We start from the raw sequence: 24,354 nt of genomic DNA, 5'->3' as shown, positions 1-24,354 counted from the left end.
TAAATGGACCTTACCGTACCGTATTGTAGGGATGTTGATTGCACGGCGAATTTACACACTCCTACAGTATAATGTATTCAAGGTTCATTTTTCTTTACAGATTGGCAGAGGAAAATGGCCATAACGAATATGATTCATTTGGACTGCATATAAATATGGGACTGGGAGGCGTGACCAGTCTTAAGGAATATAATGGATAGGAAGAGTATTCGGACTTACGAGGTTTTAAAGAAAGCCATCGATATTCACTCAAAACGAGAATGAGTACGTGGTATTTGTATGTACCCGCATTTAATATTTTACATAAATACATATATCATCATTATAGACCGTTATGTCTTCAGCGTTCAGTCTGCAAGCCTCTATTTGCAACTAGTGCTGTGGCCTCATTTAGTCCTATACCTCTTATCTTTAAATCATTAGAAATTGAGTCTAACCATCATCGACTTGGTCTCCCTCTACTTCTCTCACCAACAATAACATAGTCCATTATTCTCCTAGGTAAGCTATTCTCCTCCATTCACCTCACATGACCCCACCACTGATGCCTGATTATGCGTACAGCTTCATCCATCGAGTTCATACCTAACTTAGCCTTCATCTTCTTATTCCGTGTACCCTCCTGCCATTGTTCCGACCTGTTTGTATCAGCAATCATTCTGGCTGATTTCATGTCTGTTACTTCTAACTTGTGAAAAGATATCGTGAGTCCACCTAGCTTTCGCTCCTGTAAAGCAAGTTGGTCTGAAAACAGACCGATGTAAAGATAGTTTCGTCTGGGAGCTGACTTCCTTCTTACAGAATACTGTTGATCGCAACTGCAAGCTCACTGCATTAGCTTTACTACACCTTGATTCAATCTCACTTACTATATTACCATCCTGGGAGAACACACATCCTAAATATGGTTGAAATTATCTACCTGCTCCAGCTTTGTATCACCAATCTGACATTCAGTTCTGTTGAATTTCTTACCTACTGACATCAATCTAGACGTCGAAAGGCTAATTTTCATACCATATAGATTGAACCCATTTTCAAGTCGCAAGATGTTAGACTGCAGGCTTTCGGCATAGGCCAGACTGCTTACTACATTCCCACCTAACCGCACCCCACCCCTACCACTTTATAGCTATCAGCAAATGATCCATGTCAACTACGTCCAACACAGGTGAATGACTACCGCCTTGTCTAACCCCTGTAAGTACCCTGAAATAGAACTCATTCTACCATCAATTCTCACAGCAGCCCAATTGTCAACATAAATGCCTTTGATTGATTTTAATAAACTACCCTTGATCCCATAGTCCCCCAGTGTGGCGAACATCCTTTCCCTCGGTATCCTGTCATATGCTTTCTCTAGATCTACGAAACAAACATAACTATCTATTCCTCTCGTAGAATTTTTCAATTAGTTGGTTCATACTGAAAATCTGATTTACATCTAACTTCATCTCAATTACTGATCGCGCTCTTTCTTCCAAGATGCCAGTGAATATCCTGCCCGGTATACTAATCAATGAGATACCGCGATAGGTGTTGCAATCCTTCCTGTTCCCTTGCTTACAGGTAGGTGAAAGTACTGATTTTGTCCAATCAGAAGGTACCTTACCAACACTCTCTGCTAATCTTAATATTCTATGACGCCATTTCATCCTTGCCTTCCCACTACACTTCACCATTTCAGGTCTAATTTCATCTATTCCTGCTGATTTATGACAATGGAGTTTACTTACCATCCTTTCCACTTCCTCAAGCATAATTTCACCATCACCATTTTCCTCCTCACCATGAGCACCGTTGTACGCGGCACCGCCAGGAAGGTTTCCTTTCACGTTGAGGCGATTTGCGAAATATGCCCTCCACCTGCCCAGTGATTATCTGGGATCTATTATGAGTTCACCTAAATTACCAAAAACGTTGTTCTTTTCTTTTTCCCTCAATTCCTAAGATTCTTCTTTACTGTCCAAAAAAGTTTCCCTGCTGTTTGACCTAGACTTTTCAGGTTATTACCAAAATCATCCCACGACTTCTTTTTGGTTTCAAAAAGAATTTATTTCGCTCTGTTTTCTTCATCGATGTACGGTTACCTGTCTGCATCAGCCCTGATTTGGAGGTATTTCTGATTAGCGTACTTTTTACGTTTACAGGCTGCTCTCACTACATCATTCCACCAAGATGTTCGCTTTTCCCATCTTTACACACAGTTGTTCCGAGGCATTTCCTTGCTGTTGCTACTGCAGCATCCCTGTATTCCAACCATTGTCTTTCTATATCCTGAACCTGCTTACTGTCCACTGTTTGGAAATTCTCACTAATCATATCCATGTACTCTAATTTCCTCATCCTGGAAATTTTCTACACTCAATCGTTTGTAGACAGATTTCACTTGCTGTACCCTAGGCCTAGAGATACTTAGTTCACTACAGATCGGATAGTTATCTCTTTAATCGAAAAACCCTTGAAAATCCCGTACATTTCTAACAGATTTACCGAATTTGAAGTCGGTTACGATATAGTCTATTATGGATCTGTTACTCGTAGCCTCCCATGTGTTGCGGTGAATAGCCGTATGCTTGAAGAATGTATTCGTAACTGTTGAACTCATACTAGCACAGAAGTCCAGCAGACGCTTCCCATTCCTATTAGCTTCCATATCTTCTCCACATTTGGCAATGACCCTTTCGTATCCTTCATTTCTATTTCCATCTCTTGCATTGAAATCGTCCATTAGTACTATCCTTTCCTTGCTGTTGACCCTGACAACGGTGTCACTCAATGTTTCGTAAAACTTGTCCATTTCATCCTCATCCGTACCCTCACATGGTGAATACACTAAGAATATTCTAGTCCTAATTCCTCCAACTGCCAAATCTACCCACATCGTTCGCTCGTTTACGTGCCAAACAGAAACTATGTTGCGTGCAATAGTATTCCTGAAGAACACCCCTACCCCAGACTCTGACCTTCCCTTTTTAACATCCGTCAAGTACAATTTACAATCTCCTGTCTCTTCATCGTTATCTCCCCTTACCCGAATATTACTTACTCCTAGCACATCAGATACATCCTCTTTGCTGATTCAGCCAGTTCTACCTATTTTCTTCCATAAGCCCCATTAATATTGATAGCTCCCCATCGAATTCCATTCCGTTCGCCAAGTTGTTTCCAAGGAGTCCCTCGTCTGTCAAATGAGAGTGGGACTCCATTACTCCAATATGTCTGATGCTTGCTTAAAATGTTCTGAGCTCAGTAAATCCATGAAGCAGGATGCTTCGCTACTTACATATAGTCCAAGTGAGGATTTCCCTCTAACGGGTTAGCGACCTCAGGTGGATTGTATAGTCGTAGCCGCCTGAGCACAAGGAAGGCCATGACTCAGAATATGTCCGAGAAGCCCACTTCCATTCCGTAGCAACTTGCATCCCGACTCTCAGGACCACTTACTAGGATGCTCAGTCGTTGCCCATAGTTCACGAACTAGGATGTGACTACAGGTACCCACACCATGAACTATTTTAATATTTTTTTAAAATAAAAAATTATATTTGGACTTAATTTTTATTATTAACGAATTATGATTTACCTCCCTGTGGTAATAAACTCAGTGGATACACATGAGATAGTACATTTATAGGTTCAATAATTTCTGATAGAAGTGTAGCTTACGGAACCATGCGGTTTAGTTTAGTTTTTAATTGACTTTACGTTAACCGGGCAATAACTCGTGTTACGTCATCCCACGAGCTAATGATCTTTCAAAGATTTTGGACAGCCTAAATAAAAGTGTTGACTGACAGACGGCTTTGGCCCTATTCAGTTCAGAATGGTGGCTACAATTAGATATTTGGGACTGGATTGAATAACTCGGACGGTGGAGTGCTCGCCTTCGTGCCTCAAGTTGGTAAATTCCATCGCGGGTCAGTCCGGTGGTATTTTGAGAAGACTTAATACGACATTTTCGTGACGGTAGATTTATCCGCGCTTAAAGGAACTCCTATTGGACAGAAATTACTCTCGTTCGGTGTTCCTGGAAACTTTTAAAATCAAGTTACGGAGATGTAATACCTGTAGCATTGCTATAACGTCCGAATTCATGGGCGGGTGGTGGTTAGCAATTTGGCGTTTGTCCTTTGGGCCGCAGGGTTAATTTTGGACCTGGTACAGGGATTTTAATCTTAAACGATTAATTCCCTTAGCTCGTGGACTGGGATTGTGTGCTCTTCCCATTCCATCAACTCATACACTCCATCCACACCAGATTCCACCACCCTCGTCAGAGAGTCTGCCTCAGATGAGCTACACGAGGATAGAAATTAAAACACAAAAGTATTATTATTATTATTATTATTATTATTATTATTATTATTATTATTATTATTATTATTATTATTATTATTATTATTATTATTATTAATAATATTATTATTATCGTGTTAGTGGCCGCACAGTTTGCGTCACGTCACTGTCAGTTTGCGTTAGAGTGATAGTGGGCTCGAGCCTCACGGTCAGCAGCCCTGAAGATGGTTTTCCTTGGTTTCCAATTTTCACACCAAGAATGTAACTTAGTTAAGACCACGGCCACTTCCTTTCTACTCCTAACACTTTCTAATCGCATCATCACCAAAATACCTATCTGTGTAGGTGCGACGTAAAGCAAACTGAAAATTTTATTATTATTATTATTATTATTATTATTATTATTATTATTATTATTAAAGATCTCCGGGTGTAAGCAACATTCATTGGAATTGTCACTTGGACGGAGGGTACCTAGCAGAAACGGTAATGGGGTTCTCGAATTTTCGAAAAGGAAAATAAGTCAAAGAAAAATGATAAATAGATTCCCACATCCGCAGAGGCACATGCCCTGAGATTCATTCAGACTGCACTAGAAATTAGTATTAGGTTAATTCCTGGTGGCAAGGATGGCCAGGAATAGGGCTGATAAATCTCTCTGACTTCGCGCCGGGCTTACATAGAGAAGAAGCGATTTCCTTCCATTCTGCAGACGGCCTCCATGGCTTGTACAGAGATGCCCTTGCTTGCTTGTTTTGCGTCACTTGGAAGGATCGACCACGTTGGTTTCCCAGAGTAAGAGTGTAAAGGAGCTTGACGTCATACCACACTTAGAGTTCTGTTCAGCGTGTGTAATAAGTGACCTTCTTCCTTAATAGCATCGAATTTTTTAGATAAATAACGTATATACGACTGATACAAAGGAACGGCAGAAATAAAGTAAATTATGAAATTTATTCATATAAACTCCTATACAAAATTACGTCACACTTGAGGGCGTGGATACCATATCAGCTTTAGTAGATTTAAGTTGTTTTGTGAAACAGGAAGTCAAGGATTTAAATTTGAATAACTAAGATATAATTACAAATATAAGGTATTATGATGCATAAACATAATATTTAGCAATCATATAACACATTCTAAATATTGCACTCAATTATCTTCAATTGATACAAGGATAAATGAGTTAATTTTCCTTACTATACACTGTTATTGCATGGAACTACGAAATTATATATAAACGTAGGCTCTGAGTAATTACATGAGCGGAATATGGATCAGTTATCATTGGAAAATCGGTTTAGATGACGCAGTGAAATCATTAACATGATTTTCATTGAGTTTAACTATTCATTTCACTCATGCATTGTTACAATCAGATTAATTCATGAACTTCCATTGAGTTAAAATCTTTGTTTCACTCAGCATCGTTACAATCGGAATCACTTTCTGAAATTTCTGATTCAAGGCTCACACACAAGGCCTTTTCATACCACTCTACATTTTCAGGTTTTTAGTACTTAGCTAAGGATTGTATAACACCCCTCTTTTGTGCATTCACACCTGCCTTATATATTTTACTTAATTGTAAAGCGTTGTAAGACAGAACGTTAATCTTTTTATTTATGAATACAAATGCCTGAAAGTTGGAAAAGCATGTCTGAGACCCAGATACAATGCCATTCTTGTAATGCAGCCTCACGTATTTCTGGATTGAAAATGCATACCCTTTTACAGTAGGTACTCTTAGAAACATGTTTTACAATATTTCTCTTCCTGTTACTGGTGTTTTCTCTTCCTTTTCTTCCTTCTATACCTAGGTGTAAAACTTTCATCCACCTACTGTTCATCAACAGACACATCTGATTCATTACAATGTGAAAAACTAGATTGAATGTGTCTCGTGCATCATCTCACCAGCACGCGTCATTTTCTCTTACGCTGTTGATGCAGGATTGCTCTCCTTCCTTGCAACAAGAGAGTAGCGCACGCCGTTCATTTCTTTCATATCCTTACTTCCAGAAGCTGCGTACAGAGCTAACATAGCTTGCTGGTAACAGAGAGTTCAAGGATGTTTGTGCAATAAGAGCGTAAGTAGACTTACGCTGTTATTGTACCCAGGTCCTCGATGTGTACTTTATCTCTACCTAGCGAGAGACTCCATATTTTCCAAACTGTTCATTGATCTGAAGTAATTTGTGAATTTATCATAGGTTGACTGACTGAGACATTATTCTTTATTACTATCCAGACAGGTTTCCCTACTGCTTGACCTAAACTGACCAGGTTATTGCCAAAATAGTCCCACGAATTTTCTTGGATTCAGCAACTAGTTTTTTTCGCTATGTATACTTCATCTGCGTACAATTCCTTTCATTCCATTAACTCGAACTACAAAACAGTTAATTTTAAGACTTCCAAACTACATTTAAGAGCAGATTGATCTGAACTTCAACTACGCCACACTCCTTTGGAATATTTTTAAGAGAATAATTTAATGTCCCTCACTATTCAACAAGAAAGTCACCGTCAATGAATGGAGTTTCTTGCTGGTTCACCCAGACGCCTTCACTTCATTAACTGTCCGACTCTTTGGCTGAACGGCAGCGTACTGGCCTTCGGTTCCGAGGGTCCCGGGTTCGATTCCCGGCCGGGTTGGGGATTTTAACCTTAATTGGTTAATTCCTACGGCACGGGGGCTGGGTGTATGTGCTGTCTTCATCACCATTTCATCCTCATCATGAGGCGCAGGTCGCCTACGGGAGTCAAATAGAATGACCTGCTCCTTGGCGAGCAAAACCCGTTCTGGGATATCCCGGCACTAAAAGCCATACGATATTTCATTACTTCATTAACTGTCGAATGTATACAAGGTCTTGAGAACGGATCCATCTCCGTCGAGGGCGTGGTACCCCTCAGGTAATTCAGGGCTAGGAAAAGTTGTTACTTCAGTCTATCTCTCTCCATACCCTCTTCCGCTTTGACAATATGCATGTGACAGAGGTATGGTGATGTCAGGAATACCATTCTTAATACGCCGTGTTCCCTTGTTAAATAATCAAAGAAAAACCATTGATGGTACTTGGTGTGTACATTTCAATTGTCATGGCAAATTTATGTTTGACTAGCATTTGTACCCGATCTTCGCACGGAAATTTGCCTTCAGGAATTTATGCGAAATAACATGGCCCTAAACGCACGTTTAATGCGACATGTTAAAATGATATTTTCATACGAAAGCGCGTGGCAGTAACGAGGAAAGATGATGAAGCTGAAGAAAGCCGAGAGAGAATGAGAACGAGCCTCACTTCCAAATTGATTGTATGGTACAGTTCCTGGACCAAACTTGTGCGAAATTCTCCGTGGATCTCAGGTTGCATATCGACGCTTCACCGGTAAAAGGTTGTAATCCACAAAGCTCTTCCTATCGATTATTCTCCTTAATACTCGTCACTCCTCCCAGCCACATATGGATATGCAGCCCATCAGAACAATGTCCGTTGTGTTCGTTTTCCTATGCCGATGAGTAACCGAAAATGAACCTAACATGCATTATACAATAGGAGTGCGTAAATACGTAATGCAAGCATACATTCTTATAGTACGGTACAGTAAGGTTAATTTTCCTTTACACTTGGGCATAGGAAATTGAACACAACAAAATTAGTTCTGATGGACTGCATAACCATATGTGGCTGGGAGGCGTGACCAGTCTTAAGGAGAATAATCGATAGGAAGAGCTTTGTGGATAACAACCTTTTACCGGTGAAGCGACGATATTGTATTTCTGACAACTGGCGTGGCGCTCTGACTTTGAAGATTCCTCCCTTAATATCTGTCCAATCTAAAAGAGTAAAATGGATCTTTAGATTTTCCCGTTACCCAACATGAAGTAACATGCATGACATGTACCACGGGACTTGTACTAAAAGTACAATTTTCCATAATTATCTGCGTTATTAGCTCTCGTGCGATAAATACGTACATGGCATAAAGGAACGGAAATGAAATATTTTTAAACATTTGTTGTATACAGTCTGTTGATAGAACTATTATTAACGAAAATATTTGAGAAAAATCTTCTTATAAATACCAAGTCCATATGATTACCATGACATCATATGCACCTGATAACACAATCCGGAGTGAGAAGATTCCAAATAAAGAATTTGTTTGAATTATGTCCAGCCAGATTTCCACTTTTAGGAGTATACAAACAGATAGACAGCCACACAGACAAACAGACAGATTCCAAAAGGAAAAGTTCTACCTCATGTTTCCTTGATAAGTTTCATTAGGCGGGGTTAATTTTAAAGCCGAGCGAAATTTTATTCACCCTCCGATTTTCTCCTCTTACGGATCCTTCAAATAACTGTTAGGTGTGCGAGGGTGTCCGCCACTGGCTGCAAACATGAAACCCGTAGAAAATAGTAATTTACTCCGTCATTTGAAGAGTAAGCGTAAATATGTACATAACAAAAATTATTTAAAATGAAGGGGCGTTTCACATATTGTCCACAGATTTTACATATAATCAACAGTGTAAGAGAAAATTTAAAAAAATCTTCTGATTTCCTATAAACCCCCAGTCCCTTCAGTGATTTTTAAATGGTATGCATATTGAAACCTACTGTACCCCTGGATGAGTAGATTCTAAATATGAATTTTGTTCGAGATGTAATCAATAGTGTAAGAAAAATGAAAAATATTCTTCTTTTATTCCTACAAACCCCCAGTCTAGTCATTGAGTTTTAAATGACATGGATATTGTATCCTGATCCTGTATTATTAGACTCTAAATATGAAGTTTGGTCGAGATATAGTCAATAGTGTAAGAGAAACTTAAGAAAATCTTCTTCTGGTCTTCCTGTAAACCCCTAGTCTCCTTATGGGTTTAAATGATACGCGTATCACAACCTTCTTCTGGATGAGTAGACTCTAAATATGAATTTTGGTAGGTATGTAATGTATAGTGTAATAGAAAATTGAAAGAATTTCTTCTGGTCTTCCTGTAAGCTCCCAGTCTGTTCAGTGACTTTTAAGTGATATGCATATCGAAACCTGCTCCAGAATGAGTTGACTCTAAATACAAAATTTGTTCAAGATTTATATAGCCGTTTTCCCGTAATGGCGGAACCAATAAACAAGCAAACAAACAAGCGATCCGGCAAACAGACAAACAGACACGAAAGCTAAGAACCACTGATACGGTCCCGAGTGGACCTAAAACGAATAGATATATCAAAATAAGGCAAAATAAATGAACTTAAAAACAGCGGACCTCTTCCAAGGTTATTTATAAAATAACACATTCTGAACCAATGGGGAAAGTACCCCAAAACTTCTTCGCTCCTCATTTCCTTAAGACGCCACTTCCAGGATAACAGATGGAGGAATAGCTCGGCATCCAACCAGCCTTTCGGCTAAAAATTGAAAACGTACTCAGAAATAGATGTATAAATTTTCTCCATCTGCATCCCTTACTCTCTACTACCTACCCATACGTCTACTATTCTAGATGTGTGCCAGCCTCGAGCATTCGCCTAACATAGGCACATACGTTCAGGTAGTTTATAAGTACAGGCATATTAAAGTGCTTTTTCTTATATGAATTTTGTAAATTAATTATTAATTTACCTTGCTCGCCCGGCTCATTGGCCAAATTATTAGAGAATCTAGACCTTCGGTTCAGAGGGCTGCGGGTTCGATTCCCGCCGGCTTCGGGGAATTTAAACCCGTATGGTTACCTCTTCCGTCGGAGACTGGATGTTTATGTTCACCTCAATACTCACTACTTCATACACTCACTGCACATTACACTACGAACAACCAGAGAAAACAGTGAAGAATACATCCCATTACATAGGGTTGATATCAGGTAGGGAATACGGCCGTAGAACAGGGGTAAGTAGGTACACATATGTGCCAAGGTGGAACCCGCGAACCGACCAAGAAGTGGGAAAAGTTATAAAAGAAGAGGAGGAAAATTTATCCTGCTATTATCTTTCATGTTCGTATCAGCATTCATTCTAAGTACAGTCATTCGAATGTTTGCTTTCATTAAAAAAATGAACATGCATAATTCGTTAAACGTGTAACAATTCTTTGTCCCATTATTACAATAAGAGGTTTGATTGATCTCTATTTCTCAATACAATAATGAAATATCGGGCGAGTTTGCCGTGCGGTTAGGGGCACGCAGCTGTGAGCTTGCATCCGAGAGATAGTGGGTTCGGGCAGCAATGTCGGCAGCCGCGAAGATAGTTTTCCGTAGTTTCCTATTTTCACATTAAGCAAATGCTTGGGCTGTACATACACATTAAGACCACGTCCGCTTCCTTCCCACTCCTAGTCCTTTTCTATACCATCGTCGCAATGAGACGTATCTGTGTCGGTGCGACGTTACGCCAATTGCAAAAAACGAAAAAAGAAAGCAATAATGAAACGGTTGTAAGGTCATAAAAAATCACTAAACATTATTAGTGCTATGTCGTTCGTAATTCAATGCTCGGTTATGACCAGATTATATCAATCAATAATGTAACTTAAGAGGACTCGTAATTAAATAGTAACTTCCTTACTTTTCAATGCGTCACTTTTACTTGCCGCACATCACTCACTCAGCAGAGATATCCGCTCTAACTTCAAGCCTTCAAATACACCTGTTGCTACTAGCAGGTTATTCTTTTCTCTTCTGTGTCGATAAAAGTTTTCGACTATGACCCTATGCTAAGCAATGCCACAAGGCTGAGAGGTCGTTCCAATTGTCCCTCATTATTTCTTTCATTCCTTGCGGTTCGCACTTTTGTACTCCCATTTTCATTGTGCTTGTACTTGTTCTCTTTCAAAACTCCTCTGCCTGATCCTATCCAAGTAAGACCATTTCGCCGCTGAACTAGCAATACCGCGTATCTGACAATAATCTTCCAATCCATTATTTTCTTTAAGGGTGGTCAGGTATCCCAGCCACATGCGGATAAGCAGTCCATTACAACAATTTTGTTGTACTCATTTTCCTATGCTAATGTATAAAGGAAGCTTAAACATGAGCGAAGAGTCATGCAAATATACATTCCTACAGTGCTGTATTGAGAGGTTCACTTCCCTGCAGTATACAGTATTTAAGGTTCATTTTTCTTTACACTTTTGCATAGGAAAATGAACACAACGAATATTGTTCTGATGGACTGCATATCCATATGTGGTGAGAAGACGTGACCTGTCTTAAGGAAAATCATGTATGTGAAGAGCATTGAGAGATACGCAGTATTGCTCACGAAGCGACGATTTGTATATGCGTGAGAAGACGGACAGACGAACAAAGGCATACAAAACACTTAATAATAATAATAATAATAATAATAATAATAATAATAATAATAATAATAATCATAATAATAATAATAATAATAAACTATGAGTTTGTTCCAAATACATTTCATATCTTTGGCCTTAGCTGAAGAATGTGTTATTCTGAGTCATTGCAATTTAGGCTCTCATACATAAATCAACCAATCAGTCACTACTGATCTGCACTCAGGGCAGTCACCCAGGTTGCAGATTCCCTACCTGTTGTTTTTTTAGCCTGTTCTTAAATGTTTGCAAAGAAATTGGAAATTTTTTGAACATCACCCTTGGTAATTTATTCCTATCCCTAACTCGTCTTCCTATAAACGAATATTTGCCCAATTTGTCCTTTTGAATTCCAACTTTATTTTCATATTGTGATCTTTCCTGCTTTTAAAGACACCAGTCAAATTTATTCGTCTACTAATATAATTCCATGCCATCCCCCCACTGACAGCTCGAAACATACCACATAGTGAAGCAGCTCGTCTTCTTTCTCCTAATTCTTCCCAGCCCAAACTTTGCAACATTTTTGTAACGCTAATCTTTTGTCGTAAATCACCCAGAACAAATCGAGTTGTTTCCTTTGAAGTTTTTTCCAGTTCTTGAATGAAGTAATCGTGGTGAGGAGCCGTACACTGGAACGATACTCTAGTTGGAGTCTTACAGGAGACTTATATGCCGTCTCCTTTACATTCTGACAACAACCCCTTAATACCATCATAACCATGTACAGAGATCTGCGAAATTTGATTCCCCCTGTGAAGATTCTGGTTACGAATACATTAATTTTTTCACTGTTTAATTTTCTACTTTGAAAGGCATTTTGCGCATTTTTACACCAAGTTTCAATGTGTATGGATTATTTATTTTTTACGCACTAATCATGCCCCAAAATTCTTTTCACCCCATTACCTTTACCAACTAAAACCATTAAGACTTGTTCGTGACTTGAGCTTTCACTCCTTGATGTCCTTTTAAACTGGTTAAGCGAACCAAAACATGAAATGAATAATTTTCATATCTCTTAATGGGAGTAAATATTCATAGCTTCAATGGAAATAATCATAGATCCTAAGGAATCACCGGAAAGATGGATGGAATATATTAAAAATATGACAAGCTTAAAAGGAATTATTTCTGTTGAAGTCCTGTATACTGGATTTCCTGGGGGTAGATAATCAAGAAAGCAGTGGCATTACTCTCGGGGAAGTAGAAAGTGTGGGAAATGAATTACATTGTCATAAAGCTTCAGGAATAAATGAAATACACCTGAAATGGTGAAATGTAGTGGGAAGGCAGAAATTAACTGGCTTCAAATTGCAACAGGATTAGTGTTGGACTCTTAAATAGGGTACCATAATTATGGATGCAAGCAATAATCGCACCTATCTGTAACCAAGGGAAGAGGAAGGATTACAAATATCGAGGTATTTCATTGATCACTGTAGTGGGAATGATGTTCACATGTATCATAAATGAGGGCATGATCAGTGGTGAAGCGTAATTTGGAAATTACGCAGTGTTGGTTTAAGACCATGGAGGAGATGTAAGGAGCAGATGTTCAGCATTCGTTTAGCAATACAGAAATGCAGCGAGAGGAATAGACAGTTATGTTTCAGTTTTATGAAATATAGATAAGATATATGACAGTGTAAGGGAAATGTTGTTTTCTATATTGGTCGATTATGGTATTCAGGGTAAGCTATTACAGACAATCGAACGCATTTATTTTGACAATCAAGCCGCAACGAATATTGATTGAGAAATGACTTTTTTATTAAAGGGATTTAATGTGGCGAGACAAGGCTGTAATATTTCACGTTTGTTGGTCATTGCATATACAGAAAGGTATAAAACGGCAGGGAGGTATTTAGTTAGGTGGAAATGTTGTGGGCATTTTAGCCTGTACCAAAGACTTGGTATTAATGGCAGACTGCCCTAAAATCCAGCAATATAACATCTCGGAACTTGTAAATAGATGCAATGAGTGAAAAGGAAAATCCACAGCCTGTTTCCAGTCATTCGACCAGGTCAGGAATGGAATGAATGAAGCGTCATCTAATGGCGAGGATAGGAATTGTGCCGGCTGCCGAAGCCTGTCGCACTCCTCTGGGGCAATGATTAATGAATGACAGATGAAATGAAATGATATTGGAGAGTGTTGCTGGAATGAATTATGACAGGGAAATTCAGAGTACCCGGAGAAAAATCTGTCCCGCCTCCGCTTTGTTCAGCACAAATCTCACATGGAGTAACCGGGATTTGAACCATGGAACCCAGCGGTGAGGGGCCGGCGCGCTGGCGCGTGAGCCACGCTGGCAGATACAATGAATATGACATGAAAATTACGATCTTGAGACCAAAGTGATGTCAGTAGTGAAGGAAAAAAAGAGGACTGGATGTCAGGTCAGGAACACAAAACTGTAACAGGTAGATCACTTCAAATATTCAAGATCTGTATTCTCCCAGGACAATAGCATAATACGTGAAGTTGCAAGAAAACTAATGCAGTGAGTTCGTATTTACAATCAACGGTATTTTGTATCGGAAAAGTTAGCTCCCCGACGAAAATACGTCTACTTCAGACCGGGAGGGAACGCTGGGTGGCCATAAGATATCTTATTCCTAAGCCGGAAGGAACGGATATGAGAGATGTGAGAATGACTGCATGGATCATCTGGTAGTAGGAATGGCAGGAGACGAACCATTCGTTATTCTGGTCTTTCCATAGATGCCCAAACGATGTGGTTGCCCCTGCGGCTCGGCAATCTGTTTCACTGCGGCGCAAGCCTCCCCACTGAGGCGAGGTAAACATGGTTCGCAGGGTAGTTACGTAAGTTATGTAATAAAAGAAAATATCGCAGGCACGTCCTGTGGTACTGACAGATATTAAAGGCTTATTTTAGAACAGAATATCCTGGGATATAGGCTAATAAAACTCTGTCCAAGTAGTTCCGTAAGTTATTAGTGTGTTTCGATAGCTGTTAATTAGAAATTTACACCACTGTTAATGCTATTAATGATGTCATCTTGACGTTATTTAGATTTTCTGACGTTAGAGGCCAAGCCTTTACAGCTCGACTTTGGATTCCTGAGGCCATTGAAGTGATATGTTTAGTGATATTTGATTTCTGTTAATTGTTTATATATCGTACATATTGTGAACATTATTATTTTATTGTATTCTTATTTCTATTTCATTTTGTAGTTGTTTCACCCGGTGTAGGGCGCCGGTGCGAAAACTTAGAGGAAATAAAGCTTTTAATTTCTCATTCTTGATGCCTCGCTTGCCCACTCCCCTCCCCTACATATGTAGTAACGCAATTCAGTCTACTTTATGGCTTGCTGATACCGTGCGGTTTTTGTCACCCGCTCATGCTTGTACTCCGTTCACTTGTACAGATTCTGATCATTTCTATGTTCCCCATACAGTTTCCTTGGGAATACCCCGTTAACTTTCTGTTGCAAATTCAGTTCACTACGTCGCAGGACATCCCCTGACGATTAATGAAAAGAATTAGGAAAACGAATGACGAATTTTCTCTTATATTCTTGGGTTTATTATGCCAATAAATTTTCCGCAACATTTTCAGACATCCTGTACAATGATAATAGTTACGAATCTCAGTATATGAAATAATATATTAAAAGTCTAATTATAGTAATTGTCCTTAACGTCGATGTCATATGACTTATAAATATAAACAGTTCCTACAAACGTCTTTACTTGCGATCATAGCTGAAATACAGGAATATAATCGTTCATCAACGACATCCGTGAAATTTCTTTATTTAAGGTAATGTCGTCAGAAAGGTTTCGTCTGCAAACACTGCGATCCAACTTGATACCTGTTCATGCACTGTTCTATTACGATGTAGTTACTTGTTTAATTTCATGATCCTTTCAAGTTTAGTTGATGATCTGTTCCCACGGTGACATACCATGTGTCGTCTCACGAATGATTCCAATCGGAGTTCCCAAGTGAACATAGGTCTATTCTGCCAATGTTCGTGTTACTAGCCAGATCAGACGTGACATACTCCGTCCGCAGCCAAAGTGTCTTAAGGCGTCTTTATTTCTCCGCCTGCGTGTTTTGCTTTCAGGGGAGTAAGACCATCTGCGTACATCATTCGTAGGTCACGTCCCTAGGACCATTCCATCCTCGGTTAGGAAGCTGGGTTGGATTTCCAAATAGTCTGCTCCTGCACAGTAATCCTTTATATTTGTTTGTTTGTTTGTTTGTTTGTTTATTTAATGTTTAACGTTTTATTCCATTATAGCCGTGCTGAACTGAGATATCTGGCTAATTAAATGAGGTAGAACAGACAGGTGAGGGCTGCTCAACCGAAGTGGTAAAGGCGTGCTCGGTTCACCCAGAAAGACATGGATTAGATTCACCGCAAGGAAGTCGAAACGTTTAAGAAATAATGTGTAGAATTATGTCGTAAATACACCTTATTTTTGTATCAACTAATTCAGTTTTCAACATTCATAAACAACTTTTATTCGCAATCAAAAACATGTTAACACCCGACCACAGAATACACAAAACCCAAAGAGTAAAGGAACAAACATTGCCAACTTTAACATCTACAAATATCCCGACATACTCCCACCTAATTTACAATTTTCTCAAAATTGGAAATTATCAAAACATTGAGGGTAACTGAACAATGGATGTCTCGGTTGACAGAGACGGAACTAGTTCCAGATGGACAGCCCGGTAGCAAGCACACGTGAATAGGGCAATCCATGTCTTTGACGAATCACGAAGATGTAAAGGTCCTGCAAAATCTAACCCGATGACTTCGAATACGGCTGCATCCTTAACTCGAAGATCAGGCAAAGGAGGGGACTGAGTGTCAAAGTTTTTGCTTGAAGACGCCGGCAAATAACACATCTGTTGACGATTCCTCTCGCAAACTGGCGTCCTTTAATGATCCAGAATCTCTCGCGTAACAAACCTATGAGAGTTGCTGGACCGGGATGATTATTTTTACGATGCAATTCTTCCGCGTACCTTTTGACCACCGCAAGTTCGGGAGGCAGCAAGGCCGGTAGTCTGAAGGGGCCCTTGTCCACACGTTCGACTATCCGTGTCTGGAGTCTGATTATGCCTTTTTGATCTTAGAATACTTGGAATACTTGGAAATTCTTAAGTCTCTGATCGTCTGAGAATTCGAAGGACTCTGCCTGAATGAGCAGAACAAGTTTATCTTCAGCTGCAGCTACCTCACTTGTCGATATCGAACCTCTTCTTTTAATTTCAGTGCGTCGACAGTTGTTGAGAAATCTGAAGATCCATCCCACCATCCCCACAATATTTTCATATTTGCTGAACCGGTGATACAGCCACGTAGTATTGTGAGTGACTGCAATAAGATTATATTCGTTTGCCACTCCATAGTTTATGTGAGATTCAGGCCAGGTTTCTTCTCCTTCAGCAAGCCACTTAGGCCCTTTCCACCATTCGGGTTCGAGCAGCTGCGCGACACTACATCCTCTTAAGGGTAGATCTGCGGGGTTCAACTCACCTGGTATGTGTCTCCAGCTTCGTACATCAGTGAGTTCCCTTATCTCCTTCACTCGATTTCTAACAAACACAGTCTTGTCTTCATTGCCAAGAATCCAGGCTAGCACAGTGCTTGAATCGGTCCAACAATGAACAGGGACTTCTTTCCAATTTAGACTTTCTCGAACTGATTTCAGTAGACGAGCTCCAATAAGAGTTCCTAATAATTCCACTTGAGGAATGGTCAGGCGCTTAAGCGGTGTTACTCTTGCTTTGGCTACCGCTAACCGAATGTGTACCTCTCCCTGGTAACCACTCCTGATAAAGACAACAGCTGCATATGCATTCTGACTTCCATCACCGAATACATGCAGTGAGATGTCCTCCTCGCTGCCGAGGTGGCGCATCATCCCGATTTCTCTTAGGTGAGGCAAGTCCTTCAACCACCTCTCTTGTCGTCGAGTATCTTTGTCAATAGGGTCGTCCCATCCTAACTGTCTGGTCCATAACTCTTGAGTTAACATTTTCAACCTTATCGTTACTGGAACGGTTAGTCCAATCGGATCAAAAATGCGGTGAACTATTGAAAGAACAGTCCTTTTTGTCAGATTTTCCATTTCCCACGATTTCTCCCACCAATCCATATTGATCTTCAAAGTGTCATCTCGATGATTCCACCTAATGCCAAGCAGGGTAGACTCCTGGGGAGAGTTGTCTCCAGTCCACTCCCACCCTCGAAGGTCGAACCCGGCCCTCGCCATAATGGTCTTCGAAAGATAAACGAATTCCTCTACTTCTTCTGCTCGGTCGAGGCTTGTCACTAGATTATCAACATAAAAATTATTCTTCAACGATGCCGCGATTTTTGCCTCCTTTGGATCAGTTGATTCCACACATTTTTCTAGGTGGTACCCAATAACTGCTCCAAGAAGAAACGGACTACTGGTAACACCGAATACCACTCTGGCATGACGAAGGACTCGTAGGTCTTTCTCATTATCTTCATACCAGAAGAACTTCAAGTAGTCTCTCTCGTCTGGGTGTATTCTTATCTGCAAAAAGGCCTTTTTTTATATCAGCTGTGATACCTATCCTCCGTTGTCGAAACCTCAAGAGCAATTCTGGTATGATTTCAACGAGGTTCGGTCCTTCTTCAAGGCAGTCGTTCAGTGATGGGAAACCTCTCTCTTTCGCCGACGCATCGAATACGGGACGCACTTTCGTAGTTGCACTAGTTTCCTTCAATACCGGGCGGTGAGGAAGGTAGTGTCCTGTAGATAGATCCATTGCACCTTCGACAATGCCTTCTTTCGCCCAGTCTTGTAAGATGGTATCATATTCTTCGTAGAGCCCACGCTTTGCCTTTAATTTTCGGGTCATTCGAACTAATCTGCCTTCTGCAATCTCTCTATTGGTTGGAAGGTCTGGAGCATCTCTCCTCCATGGAAGACGTACCTCATACCTGCCATCTACAAAATTAACCGTATATTTGAAATATCTGAGTGCTGACATCCTCTTCTCCTCCTTTGTTGCATTCTGTACTGGATCGGTGATCCCAATGGTCTCCATTTTCCATAGATCAGATACAGGTAGTTGAGTAATACTGAGTGCAGTGACTGTATTCGCAATACTTGCATGATGAGCTAGATCGTTTTTTCCTATGGTGCATACTTCCTTCTTCTTCCCCGTTACCGTCCATCCTAAACGGGTTTCAATGGCAACCAGGCCAGAAGGTAGAGTCTTCATGTTGCCCGTCCACAATTTTCCCGCGATGTCAGAACCTATCAAGATGTCAATCGGAGCCCTAGAATCTCTGTACATTGGAATGTGTTCTCTCAGCAACTCTTCCCTCACTTCCTCCCTGACTTCTACTGATGGAACCGCAGCTGTAATTGTTCTCTGGTCTAGCGCCATGAAGTTGCATGCAAAGTCATTACATAAGCTGAGTAAGTGCACTTTATAGCATCTGTGCTGGACTACCCCTGTTGGCTTACCACCAAAAAGAGAGTGTATAATGTTTTCTTCCCCAATTGGAAAGTAGTTCATTTCTTCGGCCAAACTACTAGAAATGTACGAACGTTGGGATCCACTGTCTATCAGTACCCTGGCCTTCTTTATTTTGTCACCATTCTTTACATAAACTAGCAGAGTCTGTAGATAGACCTCCGTTTGGGAGCTAACTGTCAAATTGTTATCAACAGATGAAGTATTGAACAAGGAAACCTCTTCTCGTTTGCTCTCAGGATGGCTACCCTCAACACATTCTCTCTCTTCCACTTGGTACTTCTCAACAGAGGGGCATAATAATGGCACATGCCGCCCACGACAAACAACACACCGTGCTCGACATTGCTGCGCAGAATGGCCTGCTTTGGTACAAGAAAAACAGCGTCTAACTTTAAACAGAACCCCTTTCCTATCTTCAAGTGACATTTTTTGTGCATGGAGGCATTCTGTTGAATAATGATTCACTCCTTTACAAAATACACACTTCTGAGAGTCAGATTCAATTCCGAGAGTAGCAAGATCGATTGCAGAGGCAAAATAAACCTTGTCCTTATCATGTGATTTCCCCGGATTCTTAGCCTGGCTATAGGAAAGGGACTGATTATTTGCCATTGCGACTCTCTCCTCCCCTTCTACTTCTCTTTTCAAAAACAACATTAAGTTATCCATTTGCTCCTGCAGTGTCCTACTGGGTTCATTGGAACGTTGCCACACCTTCAATATGTCTGTGGGCAGACACGATTCTATTAGCGGAAACAATAATGCGGCATAATTATCCGAGAAGACATTTAATGCCTCCAGTGCCCGTAACTGAGTTTCTAGTTTGTCATACAAAATACTGATCTTGACTGTCTTCTTTTCCAAAACCAAACTTAGTAGCTCCCGAACATAATACTCGATAAGGAGGTCATTACGCCCAAATCTGTCTTTAAGTGCTTGAATGGCCCTCCCGTAATTTTCACCTGAGGGAGGAAAACTCATAACAACCGCGCGTGCTCGTGAATATTCTTTCGTAGCTTGAATCAAATACTGAAACTTTTCCTCCCTACTTAACGACTGACTCTCGTCAATTTGTGAGAACTGTGACCAGAATGATATCCAACCGGCTATTTCCCCATCGTACTTATTTAATTCCAATTTCGGTAGACGAAGAGATATTTCGTTTCCCGAACGATCACCAACACAACTAGATGAAGCATGGGCAGCACTATTCATTGTGATCAAATCAGAGGCATTACCTTTAATGCTGTGGTAACGTAAGGTATACTCCTCTGCTTTCCCCATTTCTGCCATCAGCACCTCTTCAATCTCCTCTTCCTTTGTTTCAGCACAGATGTTTTCACAAATCTGACTGTCCAGTTCCGATAACTCGTTTCTTCTCTCTTCGAGCACTAGTAAACGCGCTCTTATTTATTGTAAATCTGCATCCCTCTGCGTCACTAGTTCGTCTATAGCATTGCAAGTTTTCGTGAACAATGTGCGGGTAACAGCTCTTTTCTTAGTTACTTGTATAGACGTCATAATTACGATGTACCGGTACGAATGTAAACAACAGGATACGGTATACTGGATATACAGACACAGTTATACTCGCTATCAAATTATAACTCAACGAAGTCTACGTTAAGTCCTGTCACGGTCGCCATATGTAGAATTATGTCGTAAATACACCTTATTTTTGTATCAACTAATTCAGTTTTCAACATTCATAAACAACTTTTATTCGCAATCAAAAACATGTTAACACCCGACCACAGAATACACAAAACCCAAAGAGTAAAGGAACAAACATTGCCAACTTTAACATCTACAAATATCCCGACATAATGTTTCCATTTTCACAGGTGTACATGGTCCAGAGGTTCCCTCAGCCTACACCAAGAGTGAATGCCAGGTTAATTCCTGGGAGCAAAGACGGCCGGGAGTAGAGCTAACCACTCTACCCCACCAAATGCTGAGGTTACGGAGAGTGGAAGCTGAAGTTAATATTAAAAGAAAACTCTGCTCCCTGCAACCCGTCAACGGATAGTCGCTGAATTTATCAGTTGATCACGACCACATATGAGGAGTGTATGTTCAAAATGTACTATTTCCACTGCCAAAAAGTAAATCAATATTTATTTATACAAGTTGAATTACGACGCACCGACACTGATAGGTCTTATGGCGACGATGGAATAGGAAAGGCCTAGGAATGGGAAGCGGCCGTGGCCTTAATTAAAGTTCAGCCCATTTTCACAACAGGCATATGCGTGTTGCGAAAATGGTAAACCACGGAAAAATAACGTCAGGGCTGCCGACAGTGGGGTTCGAACCCTCTATCGCCCGGATGCAAGCTCACAACTGCGCGCCCCTAACCCCACGGCCTATTCGTCCGCAAAATCAGTATTTCGTCCACATGCGTTCCAATAGTTGAATATATCAATTGCCATATGCAATCGAATCCGGAAAAATATAATTCCTTAAATGTTATAACAGACTCGATCATGGGTACGTTCCATGTGCCTCTTAGGTTACGTTTCCTGTGCTTTTCCCAGAACTTTCATAAAGTGGAAATAGCACCTAATATTTGATGCCGCTGTAGGGTACCATCCACTGACACTGGAGGAACAAAGATACAGTTATGTACGTTCAATAGATTTAGGTTTCAACATTGGCCTTGAACAGATTCTCGAATGGCACGTAAGAGCAATTAGCAAAAATGAAAGAAAGTAACACTTTTCCTGAAGTAAATTCACCTTCATTGTGTAAATATTCAGCCGAGGTGTTGTTTGCATTTCAGGTACGCAATAAATAAGCTCCTCATGCATTAACCATATGGCTATTATGTCAATTAGAAACGTGGTTATTAAAACTATACGCAGTACGAAGAGAATCAGTTATACACACCACAGTGAAACCATTTACATGTGAAATATGTCTAGGATATTACAATGAACTGCTCAAGTAATTAATAAACAGTGCTGAGTTACCTTCAGATTTCACTCTTTGTATCTCACACAAGAAGTTAAGTATTTATTGTATTTAAGTATGGAATACAATTACGATTCATTTCTTCCTTAAATTATACTTAAGAATGTAACCTATCAGTGATGGTTTACTCAGACTAGAATAGGTATGATGGTATTCCTGTAATTTTTAACCAGATTGTTTATTGAACGGATGGTTATCTAACCGAATTAAAACGCCGAAAGACAGTCTAGCCGGAGACGATCGGTCTGGGGTAATAAAGAACGCGGAATGAGGTTACGACTGCAAGGAAACAATTAGGTCGGAAATAACCACTCATTTGTTTGGCATAAAAATACTTGTTCTGTGGCCTTAAGCAGTTTATCTGTTTCTCTCGTGACAGAAGCGATTTTTTAAACGGAATGAAATATCTATTTTGCTCAGTAGTTAGAACATTCCAATTTCTGGAAGTCATTTAACTACTGAGAAATTGATATTCGTTCGTATTGGAATCGTAAATGTAAATAGTTTGAAAGTATATGTTTGCGTTATCATTGTTTCAATCGTGTATGGTGATGGAATATGTCAAGGAGAATTTGAAATACTTATTACTATGAAAATAATTTCGCAAATGAGTCTTATCACTCCAAATATATAATCAAAAATGTCTAGAAGAAGGAAATGAGTCAGTATCAGCATTCCAGTAAAAAAATTTGAAATATCAGAGCATACAAAATGTGTGACTTCAACTTCTTTTATAGATTGCGTACGAACGGTAGACCTCTTATTTATAATATTACTAGGTGATGTACCCGTGCTTCGCTACGGAATTCTACATTGGATACAGAATTTTAGGTTAGGTAGCGTACACGTTGTGAGCAAGATTGTCTTAAATTTTACAGCTCTTAACGTTACCCTAGAAAAGCGTCGGGAGGTCACCAAACATATTTTCTAATATGAAGACTGAGGGAATTTTCACTGTAAAGGTAGACCCAATTTCATACCACCAGTCACAATCAGGTTGAGATGTTTTCATTATAATGCCTTTTTACATCCTCAGAAAGACTGTCTTAGTGGTTTTCCCAACTGAAATGAACATACAATGACGTGAATAGCAATGGCGCGAATAAAAGCAATGCTTTCATATTACGAAATACTCGTTCAGATTAAATACCACACATTTTCTCACATTTAACGAACAGGACTACGCTGCCTATCTAACAGTCCAAAGTTCCAGACCTGGAATGACCAAACCACAGACAGCCGTGATCCGTGAACATTCTTCGGCTTTCTTCAGCGGGGAGAGGGTCGAATAGTGGAGACTCCCAGGGCAAAAACTATGCCCAATTACTATTCTGTTTTCTAGGAGTACCCGATGAGTCGGAAAATATCAATTCACTACACTGGCGGCGGAAATTCTATCTGACTTGAAGGCAAATTTTTCCTCCAAGTCAGAAGAGAAACCCCCTCTTCACTGCTAGTTTGGAATAAATTGAATGTAAAATTTAGTATAAGTGAAGAGGAAGAAGCTTTTCTTAAGAAACGGCTCTTTTCAGAGTTGAATTTTGAGTTATTTAGTGAAGATTGTGGTGCTATAATTTGGAAAAGGGCTAAATTGTTATTCTAGACCAGGCCATACTACTACTACTACTACTACTACTACTACTACTACTACTACTACTACTACTACTACTACTACTACTACTACCACCACCACTAAGCGAGGGTCTGCCTTAAGCATGCTCACTGCTCATTCAAAATAGCGCGTCAGAGTTGGGGTCGAATAGCTGAAATACTATGATGATCCAGTGTGTTACGTACCAGCTGAATCAGAAAATGTATGAACCAGAGGAATGGCATGCTAAAGAAGAAATGTTTTCTAACTCCCCGGCTATTTCCCGCCAATATGCAGTCAGGCTGTTATACTCGGTAGGCAGCAGTAATCCCATCTATCGGAGATGAGAGGCAGCATAAGAGACAAAGAATATCACAATAAGCAATGGTCAATGTAATGTTATTGTTGATATTATAGGCCTTCACATTTCGTTTTCTTCCGACTCTAAAATACCACTCTTAACATAGTCAGTACGGTAAAACTGAATAAAAGATAAATGATGTATTCTCTATAACTCTTTTACAGTATATAGTACTATTCGATAGGACCAATAACATTGGTATTTAAAAATTAAAATTTACGCACCTTCCCCTAAACTACAATTTCATCCAGGATGAA

Source organism: Anabrus simplex, chromosome 2, assembly GCF_040414725.1.
Source record: "Anabrus simplex isolate iqAnaSimp1 chromosome 2, ASM4041472v1, whole genome shotgun sequence".
NCBI lineage: Eukaryota > Metazoa > Arthropoda > Insecta > Orthoptera > Tettigoniidae > Anabrus > Anabrus simplex.
This window is presented reverse-complemented; position numbering follows the sequence as displayed.